The sequence below is a fragment of the Phyllobates terribilis genome, unplaced genomic scaffold (genome assembly GCF_046119375.1).
Source record: "Phyllobates terribilis strain yellow unplaced genomic scaffold, ASM4611937v1 Scaffold_2__4_contigs__length_985480577, whole genome shotgun sequence".
Lineage (NCBI taxonomy): Eukaryota > Metazoa > Chordata > Amphibia > Anura > Dendrobatidae > Phyllobates > Phyllobates terribilis.
Genome location: NW_027362762.1, coordinates 524,956,339 through 524,970,059, shown reverse-complemented (window position 1 = coordinate 524,970,059; position 13,721 = coordinate 524,956,339). Strand labels below are relative to the sequence as shown.

The 13,721-nt window shown below is 42.2% G+C and overlaps 1 protein-coding gene across 1 annotated transcript in view; it reads right to left on the bottom strand.

The window, feature by feature from the left end:
- Positions 1-13,721, bottom strand: part of SDC3 (syndecan 3) — a 172,239-nt gene that overhangs the window by 35,043 nt on the left and 123,475 nt on the right. The gene's annotated exons all lie outside the window — the stretch shown is intronic.

Sequence of the window (13,721 nt, the reverse complement as noted above, 5' to 3'; positions counted from 1 at the left end):
GTATTTTAGTATATTGATAAAAATTATATTCTAATTAATTCACATCACTTTCCCGTCCTTATTTTCCATCCCTAATTCAAGTGTGGTGAACACAATGTGATTAGTAATTAGATTGTCCGGCGAATACTGCATATATTTGGTTAAATCCTGAGTTCGCACAAAGCAATAATCAATCAGTGCTATGACTTCCATTGTAATAATAGAACACGATCTTCTGCCAATAGCTGTTGGGCCGATGTCTCTCCCCTTGTCTTATTGGAACAAGCCCCTCGGTAGTAGTGCACGTGAGGCAGCTGGCCAGTGCTCCATGTGTGGCTGATCACCTCTGATTATATACATCTGCTCAGAAACACTTTCCCCAGCATCAAGCTTCACTTTCACCTCTACTTGTTTTGTTTCCTATTCTGAATTTTACCCAAAATGTTTCCTGACATTGCCATTAAATCCCTTCTGGCCCTCGCCTGTATCTATCTTATCAAGTTGATTGAAATCTTGCCAGCTGTAACTTGGATTTGCAAGACGAGGTTGATGTTTATCTATAGGTACCCTGCTTTGGAAGCCCAATCGGGAAACAATCCTCTGCATAAAAGCATATCCCCATTTAGCAGTGGGTCTATGACATTTACATAGGAAAGCATTAGTGCAGATGTAAAGAGAGCCTTAGGCATTAGTAGCACCTTTCCAGTTACTCCTTTGATCGGTCCAGCCCTGTACTAGTCAGCAGGTAAATAGATTTTTGGCACCTGATGATACGCCGTTATCAATGCAATTCAATCTAAGGCTACGGTCACACTATTACTATTTGGTCAGTATTTTACATCAGTATATGTAAGCCAAAACCAGGAGTGGAAAAGAAACACGTCACCACTTCTGTATTTATCACCCACTCCTGGTTTTGGGTTACAAATACTGATGTGAAATACTGACCAAATACTGATAGTGTGAACGTGGCCTAAGGCAGGTAAACTAGAGGGAAAACCTCTGAGAAAATATCTTTTTGAATATAACATTTCTTAATGGAGTTGACTAATATGGACTTTATAAAGTCTGGCTAAGGAGCAGCTTTCACTATGATAAACTTGAACACCCACTCAACTAAATGGTTACTATGTGATACTAAATTTAATGTGTAGCTGATTAAACCCACCCCTGACAAAATCAGTCTAAGGTCTCTTATAATACTGGGGTTATTTGAGAAGAAATATGCCCAGAAGTCACACATATTTGCAAGTCAAACACAAGCTAGCCATTTCTGATTAATGAATAGAATTGCAGCATTTAGCTGCCTGGAACATACAGTAACTAGATAAGGGCGCTAATATTACTAAAGAGCATAACCCATTCAATGACATCCACAGCCGTGTAAAGTACATTAGGCGGAATATTACTAATGTAAAGCAGTGCTAGAATTTGGATATGTACAGATAATTAGGCTAATGATAGTGTAAGATCATTTCCATGTTAACACTACATGGCTGAGGCTTTAGATATTAGTCTTAGAATAGTGTGACATCTAGTCTACTAACCCAATTAGACGCTCGCAACATCATTTCCAACATAACAAAATCTCTTAAGATCTCTGCCTCATTCTCCGTCTGTTCTCTCCCTTTTTTTTTTGTTTAAAGACACCCTCCTCCCTGAAAATCGACTACCGGTATACATTTTTCATGATTAGTCACTCCATTTGCCTTCCACTACCTCCTCTGTGTAAATCGGCGTTTCGTCCCTCCTGCTTACAAGATGGCCACACAGTGGCATAAAGAGTGCACTGAAGAATCTAAACCATACATCTCCTGGCTTTCCTGTGCTGTTGGATAGGAGGTCAGGGGTGGCACTCCCCATGCCACTTTGGCATTTATCCGGTAGGCAGGAATAATGGATCATGGCAGAGAGGGTAGCAGGAGGCAAACGGAGGGCACAAGTAAGGTCAACCATACATGAGAAATGTATAGCCCCTATTCAGTCCCCATTTTTCCTGCCGTGAGGTGCAGAACTTTCTACACCAAATACTTAACATGTGCACATACCCTAAGGGCTTGTGCACTCCTTACAGATTTGTCACATTTATTTTCTGCACAGATTTGTCACTAAACCTGTAGGGTTTCCTGATGCAAGTAAGGGGAATAAGAATCCTGAAGTCTCATTCACACGTTGCTTATTTGTGCCTTGCAGATTTGAAGCAGATTTAAAATTACAGCATGTCAATTATTTCAGCATTCTTACTGCAAATTTCACCCATACTAATGAGTGGGGAAAAATCTGCGCCAAAACCGCATGTAAAAAATGCATCAAAAACACTGCAAAAACGAGACTATTATATACAAAGTTTTTCTGCCAAGGGTGGAGAAATGATGGAGAAATTTCTGCACCAAATACTTAAAGGGAACCTGTCAACTGATACATGCTGCCCAAACCGTGGGCAACATGTATCAGCCACTGGCTGTAGTATCCAAGCCATGTATGCTGACAGTGACTGACAGTTCTCTGCCTATACCCACATGCAGGTAGAGACTTATCAGTCACTGTCAGCGAGCAAGGAGAAGCCGCATGTACGATTAGTCAATAGTGCAGCTCGGTCTCTGGCGGCCATTTAAAGGATGTTTTTCTCTGAAACACCGTAGAGTTTGCGACAAGCATACATGGCTTGGATACTACAGCCAGGGCCTGTTACATTCTGCTCACGGTTTGGACAGCATGTATCAACTGACAGGTTCCCATTTACGTGTGCACCTATCCTAAGAGCTAAACTGCCACCATAGATGTCTGCCAGTGTCTCTCTCTTAAAGAATACAGAAACGCATGGAAGATTGAGCGCTTGAGTTGGGTGAAATAGCTGATGGCCAAATAATCGGCCAAGCCATCATTCAGCCAAAACTAATGAAAATGTATGGGGGCTATACTGTCATGACGCTAGCTTATGTTACTTGCAAAATAATTTACAAGTAACCATCTTTTGTTTGCTATTGTAGGGCACAGATATGTCATATGAGAGAAGCCCTCCTTACAAAGTCTATACATGTATTACATGATCACCTATTCATTTGAAAGGCTGGCATGTAGTACTACATTTTCCCTAAGGCCACGGCCCCACTATCAGAATTTGGTCAGTATTCAGTCAGTATTTTTTCTCAGGAGTGGGAGACAAAACCAGGTGAGGAACCATCAGAGAAGAGGTATAATAGAAACAAGTCACCAATTCTACATTTAACACCCACTCCTGGTTTTGGCTCCCACTCCTGAGAAAAAATACTGACCGAATACTGATAGTGGGGCCGTGGCCTTAGAATAAAAGTAGATCACCAGGGACAAAATCTGAAAAAGGTTTGTCTTCATGAGAGAGCTCCTTTCAATGTTCTCTGGTATGATGAAAAGAATGTTTTAGAATAACATTTACCGAACAGTTGAAGCTACCTTTAACTCACTTAATACACGGAATATTAAAGACCAAGCTGTGACTCCACATAGATTCCAAAGTAAATATCAAGCCTTCTCTTATGTGTACAGCATCCAGAAGTAATCCTGGGTCAATAGTCCTGCACTGTATTCTATGCTATTCCGGTTTATTTCCCTTCACATAAGACCGCTGAAAAAAACTTTACTATTTATCCAATCTGTATGTAAGCAACAAATGGTCTTTTACCAGTACAGCAATATTTACTTTGGTTTTTTCCTTATCATAAATGTTATTTTCTTGAATACATTTTTTTCAGTTGATTCATATGGAATTCAATAAAAAAAAGTTTTTATTAAATTAAAGGAATATAGAGGTACAATAGAGGCCTTATGTACCTCTGTGGCAGACCTATTATACATCAGCTTTATACAAAACAGTCACAATATATATGCAGTTTGTATTGTCAAATCTGGTGACAGATCTTCCTGTAAAAGGGTTATTCAGGATCATTTAATTTTTTTCTTATGGGCCTAGGAATTTACAGACAGGTAGTTGTTACCTACCGGCCTTTTGTGCCCAGGACAGATCTCTGCCAGCTCAGATTGGTCACAGACCGGTCCTGCCAGCGATTCTGCAGCTTCTGGTGACATCACGTCTACAGGGCAGCTGCTTCCTTTCCGCTCTGCTGACGGGGCGTGACTGCTGATGTCATGTAATTGATAGCCGTTTCCCCACTGCAGGTAGACTGCTGTCAATCAGCATGAGGTTGGACATCACGCACCATCGACAGAGAAGCCTGGCCGGAGGAGGAAGAGCAGCTACATTGACGTACAGCAGCAGAACCGCCGGCCTGAGCGATCTGTGATTGCAGAACAGGCAGAAAGTTAGCAACTGTCAGTTCTTAGCCCAATGGGAATAAAATATAAAAGTCCCAGAAAACCACTTTAAATACTGAATACCAGAGAAATTAATTTGTGTAATTACTACAAAAGGGAGTTGTCCAGCCATAAAAAAGTTTTAAGAACAATTTAGAATGTTTTTTTTTTTTTAAAGTCATATTTCCGTTACCAAGTTCTGATGCTTGCTGAATTCCTCTATAGGTGCTGTCTAGCGGATCAGTAGTTGGCACAGCAGTCACATGTGTAGACAGCACATAATTAACTACACAAAGTGCAGAGACTTCATGTGCCATCTAGCAATTGGAAGCAGCAGTAAGGTTTCATGTGAAAATGATAAGCATAAAAAACAGAGTAAGGCTGAGTGCCCACGTAGCGTTTTTGATTGTTAAAATTGTTGGTTATGGCTTACTTTTTATTTATTTTTTTTATAGCATTTTAAGCTATATTTAGAAATAAACTATCTTTCAGGCCTCATCCAGACAGCAGTATTTTTCACGTACGAAAAAAATGGTACCAGTGTCATTTGTGTTTTAGATCTGAGTGTCATTAGTGTTTGGTCATTATTAATCACTAGTGATGAGCGAGCGTGCTCGTTTAACCCTTTAATCAAGCACGCTCAGGTGCTCACTGAGTATTTGCGGCGTGCTCGGCATCTATGTTTGAGCCGCCGCAGCTGAATGCGTCACAGCTGTTAGACAGCTGCAACATATGAGGGGATGGCCTAACAAACAGGCAATCCCTGCAAGTGTTACAGAAACTCAAACACATAAATGCCGAGCACGCCGCAAATACTCGGCAAGCACCCGAGCGTGCTTGATTAAAGGGTTAAACGAGCATGCTCGCTCATCACTATTAATCACATATTGATAAATTAATAAATTACAAAGCTTCTTCTATTCTTTGAAATGCCTTCCATGCGCTGTACATGTTTTTTTCCAGGACCCATAGATTTGTATTCGCACTCTTCATCCGCAATACCAGGCCAAAACTGGGTCTGGTATCACGGTAGCACCAAAAAACGGACATGTGAGATTTGCACGGACACACAGTCCATAAAATACGAGGACATGTGAATAGCACAACAGATTATAGGGTACGTGTTGTATCTGTGAAAAACAGAGATAGAACATGTATGTGTCACATGGACATCTGAATGAGCCCAAGCAGGTTTATAAATAAATATGGCTGCAGTTTTATACAGATTTACCTTCCTCGTATACAATCTGAATCCAGAGCTTTGTACAGCAGCCACATGTGAAGCATCAGTCCTTATGTACCGCCTTGTGCACATGGCCGTATTATCTCCAATATGAGTTTACAGAAATAAGTTATAAAAGACACTGCTATACAGAATTCAATATTCCATAGGTATCCTCACGTAATCACCATGAAGTAGAAAAGCAGACATTCCACTGCCTGTCAAAGCAGTATTCTCATGTGCCTTAAGCCCTAAAATGTTATTCCCATTAATTACCTATATGCCACCGCTTATTGAAAGGAGGAAGATAAGTCAACATCAGTATAAAACTTGAGATGCAATAGATCCATTTTTCAAAAGAGTTTATTAAAAAATTGATTTGACCTATGATAAAAAAAAATAAACAGCAAGCATATGCTAAAAAGAAATACAAAACAATACACAGGAAATTCTAAAAACAAGAGAGTTAATACAGGTATGGAAGGTTTAATGGAAAGGTCATTAGGACCCGCATGATTTCCTGGTGTTTAATGATTTCCAGATTCTTTCCTCAGCATCCCTTCAAAAAAAAACCCATTTGCCCTCTGCAATTGCTAACACATGGTAGTCAGAAATCCACACTCACATATTATTTCCCCTATATTTTCAACGAAGTTCAGCACTTCCCAAGACTAGAACTATTCCCAAGCATCCTAGCACTGAAGGCGTTAAGCAGATTAATTCTCACATGGCGAGACAGAAATCTAATCTCATCAACAGCGGGTGCCATATAGAAATGGCAGAGAACAACAAATGGAATTAGCGTAGAAGGCGCAGTAATACATTCAGCTGACTGTCTGGAACCTAGACAGGCCGCTGCCAGGGCAAGAACTCATAGAATGCTGTCTGTAAAAAGTGTGATAGAACGCCTTTGCTGAAGTTCCATCATCACAAACAGTCAAAGCAGCTCATTTTTTTAGCATCTGGACAACAATACGACTTCTAAGCAAGTTAACAGCATTACCCTATTGCAGATTTTGCTCCTGTGGATTTAGATAGAAAATCATTTCAATGTCACACACTGAAGTGGTTTTCAAATGCACAGCAGAAAGAACAGCAGTCATTACTGTTATGATCTGCAACATGTACTAAGGAAAGATAGGGGAAAGCTGTCCCTACAATAAGACTAAGCTGAATCCCTACGATGTAGCGGGCTGCCTGTTCCTAGCGAACAGACCCGCCTTAGTCCTCGGCTAGTCTGACCGAAGACCTATAGCATTAAGGGAGGGGTCCCTAAAAGAACTAAGGACTGGGACAAAAATGGGACACCTCCTAAACAGAGAAGTTGTGCAGAACACAAAAAGACAAACTGACAAAAAGGTACTAGAGGTCCAGAAGGACCAAGCGAACTGACAGAGAAAGGCACCGAAGCACCTGGCTAGAGAGACAGTCAAACAACACTGAAGTCCAGCACAGCCAAAAGGGCAGAGCTGGAATATAAAGGCAGATGGTCACGTGACCGCAAAACACAAGATGGAAAGAACAAACAGGAGGGTTCTAACAATAACAACAGCAATGCTGATTTCCCAATAAACACAATGGAGTAAGGCTGAAGTCACACTAGCGTATAGCATATGATGTGTTATGCCAATGACACTCGGCTCCTGCTCTGTTGCGAGTGTGAGCTGAGTGTGAGTGCACTGTGCTTCAATCCTCTAGCATGACAGAATCTCAGCACAGGTAAGGAGGAGACGGAGAAAGTAATTTCTCCATCTCCTCCATTCCCTGTCTCGATGTATATGGGACTGCACTGGGCTGACATCCGAGTGCAGTCCGATGTTTCACACGCACCCATACACTTGTATGGGGGCATGTGAGCCGAGTATCACTGCCAATCATGAGATTTTCAAAACATTATTGGAAATAAAAAATAAAATATGAACAGTAAAGTACATTTTTCTACTGAAATCAATAGGAGGAGTATTCAAAATGTGCTTGAAGTGGTTTTTGATGTACATTTTGGAGCGGATGTGCTTCAAAATTCTCCTCATACAACTTATTGTGAACATACCCTTAGTACAGGGTTAACCACTATATTATTGTTTTGTGGAGGGAATCTGCTCTGACAAACACCACAAAAATCACCTAAATTCATTTCAATATTAATCCACTTAGCAGTTCATATGTAGAGTTTTTGAGAGTCTTTTTTCCACTTAAGGTTTTGAAAAACATCTGGTGAAAAAAGGAAAGTGCATGTCACTTCATTGAAGTGGGCCTTGATAGAGTCCACTAAAAACTAGACATTGTCAAATCAAAAGCCTGAAAAAAAAAAAAAAAAAAAAACTTCAGTAAAAAAAACTCTTCTAAAGGCCCCGTCACACTAAGCGATATCGCTAGCGAGATCGCTGCTGTGTCACGGTTTTGGTGACTCACCAGCGACCTCACCAGCGATGTCGCTATGTGTGACACTTTGCAACGATCAGGCCCCTGCTGTGAGGTCGCTGATCGTTGCAAAGTGTCCTGGACCATTTTTTGGTCATTTGCCTCCCGCTGGCCAGCACACATCGCTGTGTGTGACCAGCGGGACCAACGATCTGGCTGGTAACTATGGTAAACATCGGGTTACTAGGGGCACGCGCGCACTTAGTAACCCGCTGTTTACCATGGATACCACTCTGCTACGGTGAGCGGAGGCTCCAGCGCACCGTAGCAGAGTGGTATCCATGGTAAACAGCGGGTTACTAGGGGCACACGCGCACTTAGTAACCCGATGTTTACCATAGTTACCAGCCTGCTCCTGCTTGCAGCAGGCTGGTAACGGGAGCAGGACATCGTGGAACGATTCTTTCCACGATATCGCTGCTCCCCTCATCGCTGGTGAGCCTGCCTGTTTGACAGCTCACCAGCGATGTATTAGCGATGCAGCAACGATCCCTGACAGGTCGTATCGTTGTCGGGATCGCTGCTGCATCGCTTAGTGTGACGGGGCCTTAAGGCTGTGTGCCTACTATGCGTTTTTCAAGCGTTTTTGATGCGGATTTTCCACAGCGTAAACGCTTGCAAAACGCTTGGTAATCCGTGCCCCATGATCCCCAATGAAAATCTGCATGTTCTGTGCCCATGCTGCGGAATTTTCCACTGCGGAATTTTCCTTGCAGAAAAATGTGCGGCATGTCCATTATTTTGCGCTTCTGCATGCGGATTTGAGGTCCCAATGCACTTGAAAAACGCAAGTCAAATCCGCATGTAAAACCTAAAAATCCGCAAGCGTTTTTACTGCCAAGAACATGCAGAAACGCTGCAGAAATTTTCTGCTTCATTTCTGCATCGTGGGCACATACCCTAAAACACTTCAAAAACTTCAGGAAACGCTTACGAAAGAGTGAAGCTCCGCCAAAATGAAGCAATTTTTATTTGAAAAACTCATCTTTGAACACCTCAAAAACATTTTGTCTGCACATAGCCTAAAGGCCCCGTCACACTAAGCGATGCAGCAGCGATCCCGACAACGATACGACCTGTCAGGGATTGTTGCTGCATCGCTAATACATCGCTGGTGAGCTGTCAAACAGGCAGGCTCACCAGCGATGAGGGGAGCAGCGATATCGTGGAAAGAATCGTTCCACGATGTCCTGCTCCCGTTACCAGCCTGCTGCAAGCAGGAGCAGGCTGGTAACTATGGTAAACATCGGATTACTAAGTGCGCGTGTGCCCCTAGTAACCCGCTGTTTACCATGGATACCACTCTGCTACGGTGAGCTGGAGCCTCCGCTCACCGTAGCAGAGTGGTATCCATGGTAAACAGCGGGTTACTAAGTGCGCGCGTGCCCCTAGTAACCCGATGTTTACCATAGTTACCAGCCAGATCGTTGGTCCTGCTGGTCACACACAGCGATGTGTGCTGGCCAGCGGGAGGCAAACGACCAAAAAATGGTCCAGGACACTTTGCAACGATCAGCGACCTCACAGCAGGGGCCTGATCGTTGCAAAGTGTCACACATAGCGACATCGCTGGTGAGGTCGCTGGTGAGTCACCAAAACCGTGACACAGCAGCGATCTCGCTAGCGATATCGCTTAGTGTGACGGGGCCTTTACACTGAAACCTAAACCCCCCCCAATAGCATGTGGTTTCTCTAAATCCCACTTTTAGTGACTACTTCAGTCTTAGATTTATTCACCCTCTTCATGCCAACTGTCTTTAGTACTTAGTAGAGCACTCTTTGGCTGTTATGACCTGCTGCAAACTTGATGCAAAGCCAGACACCAGTTTCTGGCAGTGTTCCTGAAGAATCTTAGCTCATTACTCACTTGCAATGACCTTCAGTTTAATACTATTCATGATTTGCGTGCTGAAATCTCTTTTCAAAACCCACTAAAGATTTTCTGTGGGGTTAATGTCAGGTGACTGTGATGGCCCCTACAGAATCTTCCAAGACTTCTGAAACCAAGCCTTGGCGAACTTTGAGGTATGCTTGTGATCATCGTCCTTTTGGAAGGTTTAAAGGCTCGTAAACTTCAACTTACTCCCTGAAGACATGACATTTTCTCCCAAAATTTCCCAATACTTGATTGAATCCATTTTGCCCTCCATACACTGCAGATTTCCCCTTTGGAGTGCGCACGCGCACTAGGAGCTCCACAGATACAGTGCGGCATGCACAGCAGAGGGCAGGAAGCACGCTGGGGAGCAGGTCGGCATCCCTCATGAAGGGAGAAGAGGACACCATGCAGGGGCGCTGGCAATAGCACTACAAGGCATCATTTGTAAATGTGTACTCTAGAGTTGGTGCGAATTGATTAGTCTTTCCCATTCCATTGGTCAGCACTGTGGTCTGTAGATGCTGGAATGGGAGAGGGAGCGTCACTTCTTATCTAACATTTGCGTCACAGTGCCATGATGACATTGCGCCATGCCAGCTAATGACAGTACTCTCTTTTCTATTACAGCAGCCACAGATCACTATTGTGGGTGATGGAATAGGATATTCGCATACATTTGCACCAACTCTAGCGTGCTTTTATTTGGGATTCTATTTAGGGAGTGAATTTTTCGGAGACTGAGTCATTAAAAGTGGCATAATAGTAGAACGTTTGTAAATTTTGCTAATAAACCTAATTTGCAACGAGGGTCGAATAAATTTGTATTGCATCTGAATGCATGTTGGAATGCGATTTCCCAAAACAAAACTGTTCACCAAAGGCCAAAAGAACTTAATGAATTAGATACAGTAGCCCACTTTGGCAGAGCTGAATGAGACTTGCGTGAAAAAAGTCAAAAGTCTTAAAATTGTTGCACAACTCGGAATTGTACAAAATTTTTGCTGCTTTTCAAAGTGATTTGTGGTCAAAAACTGGCATAAATACTTTGATGAATGGACCCCGATGTGTACTTCGATATTTGAACAACATTAAAAAAAAAATGTACGTACAAAATTATCACTCTAGGTCAATCCGATACACTGTCTTATACCTACTACATGACCTCATGGAGTAGTGCATAAAATATGTATTAAAAAGCATTGAAAGGGGTTGTCCAGTATTTGGGTCCTCAGTCTTAAATGCTGTATAACGCCATTTAAAGTAAAAATATAGGGAAGTATGAGCAGCCCATTAGCGTCCACTGACAGGCATAATAATATCATTGAAGCGCCGGGAAACCTGGTGCCAACATCGCTCGAACGGTGCTGGTCAGGAAAAAAGAGTATTTGCTATTTTTATTTTCAACAAGGGAATACAGCACTTAAAAAGAGGGTCTGGGTTGTAGTGGGCACAACCCCTTCAAAGACAGAAGCTAATTGTGCCATCCACAATTGCGTATCTTCTGTCAGTCAGATCACTGCGAGTTCATTTCGAGCTGACATAGAAGATACGCATGAGCAGCCACCAGAACCGGTCTCTTATGAGACATGCACTGATATCTAGGATGAACAGAGGGAAAACATGCAGCTGCCGTCTAATGATGGCACATAAAAATAAATAGGATCTGATGTCTTTTTACAGCAAAATCTATGTGAACCCTTTGGGCCAACAAGTGTGTGGCTTGTTAATTTTTTTATGGGGGGGGGTTGAAGCACAGAAAACTCTATCTGGAAGCATGTTTTGCTCCCCTACTTTGCTAAATCTACCAGATCTCCAGATTACTGCAGCATGCTCCTTCAAATTTTTACATGAACAAAGCAACAATAGAAGTGAGAATAATTTATGAACAAACTAACAGTATAATCAACCCAAGTTAAAATTACCAGGGATCAAAGAAATGAGCCCTTTCACCCAACTGGGTGTAGTTGTAAGGCTATGTGCACACGATGCGGATTTGGTGCGTTTTTTGTGCGTTTTTTTCCGTGTGAAAATGCAACAGAAATGCATCTTATCCCATGACTTCCTATGACATTTTGCAAGATCTGTGCACATGGTCAGGATTTTTTCTGCGCAGATTTTAGGTGCAGAAAAAAAATGCAGCATGTCCATTCTTTGGCTGCGTGCCCACTATGCGTTTTTCAAGCATTTTTGCGGCGGAATTTCCACGGAAAACGCTTAAACGCTTGGTAATATGTGCCCCATGGTCCCCGATGATAATCCGCATGTGCTGTGCACATGCTGCAGAAATGTCCGCTGCAGATTATCATTCCGGATAAATATGCAGCATGTCCATTAATTTTGCGGACACGCAGAGTAATTTCCGCCATTGACTTGCATTAAAAAGCATAATATCCGCGTGAACACATTTGCACATACGGATATTATGTGATTCTATGTGCGGATGGTACCCGGGTTTGGAGAAGAGGAGACTCTCCTCCAGACCCGGGTACTATAGTACCTGTAAAATAAAAGAATAAAATAAAAAATAAAGATTATACTTACCTTCTGATGGCCCCCGGTATCCTCAGCGATGTGTCCGGTCTGTTGTATGGGTCACGGTGGTGTGAAAGGATCTGCCATGACGTCATTTAGTCATGTGACAGGTCACGCGACCGCTGACGTCGGCGGTCGTGTGACCTGCCACATGACTCAATGAAGTCACCGCAGGTTCTTTCACACCACCACGACCCATACAACAGACCGGACGGAGCGGAGAAAACATCGGGGGCCATCGGAAGTTAAGTATAATCTTTATTTTTTACCATTTTTATTCTTTTTTTTTAACTGTTAACTTGGTCACACTATATAAATCCATGCCGGTTGCATGGATTTATATAGTGTGACCAAGTTGTCAAGCACTTTTCCAAGGTGATGCTAAAATCGCTTGGAAAAGTGCATGATAACCCGCATGCAGAAATGCATGCAAAAACGCTTGACAAACGCTTCTACCTGGCGGGAAAAACGCATGTAAAATCCGCATGCGTTTTTCCTGCCAAGCAGATGCGGAAAAAATATGCAGCATTTCTGTATCGTGGGCACATAGCCTTTGTGCATTTATGCATGCAGATTTGCCTATACGATGCGTTTGAACAACGCATGGCAAATCCGCAAGTAAAAACGCTTCAAAAACGCGTGTAAAATCCACATGCGTTTTTTCTGCCAAGGACATGCGGAAATGCTCCGGAAAATTTCTGCTTCATTTCTGCATCGTGGGCACATAGCCTAACACCTAGTATAGCATTTATTGGCTTCTAGAAGACTATATATTACTGTGCTACATACATTCTCTGTTTGTGGGTGGCTGACAAAAGGAGTTATTGAGCTTAGGTTCTTAAAAAAAACATACATGGTTGACACATCTAAAGCCATCTACAGGTACATGTACGGTAATTGATTTTGGCTGATTTATCTATCAGATTCATGTGTTTGTACATGGATTGTGTTTTCTTGACCCAAACTAGAAGATTCATGTATGAGGCTCCTAGTTCGGGTCAGGAGACCCTCAGCCGCTATGGTATCTTTGGACTATGAAGTCGGTCATAGTTATAATCTTTTAATTAGGATTTTACCTACTTACCAATGATCTGATGTTAGATCTTTTTTTACCAGATAATTTAAGGTCAACCATAAAAACAGCCCAATAACCTACAATATGACATTCTGTGACACTTGTTCAAGTTCCAAGGTTGTAAGAAATAAATGTAACATTGTTAGGGAGGGATTGCAATATCATGTAGCACATAAGAGGATGAAGCCTACACATAGCATGCTGGATAAGATAATACATAACCCCTTCTCTTTATAATAATAAATGCAGTGCAAATGGATCAGTAAGAGGTGCAATGTTCTATGTAGAGTGATTCGGTGTTATCAGAAGAATAATTGTCTGTG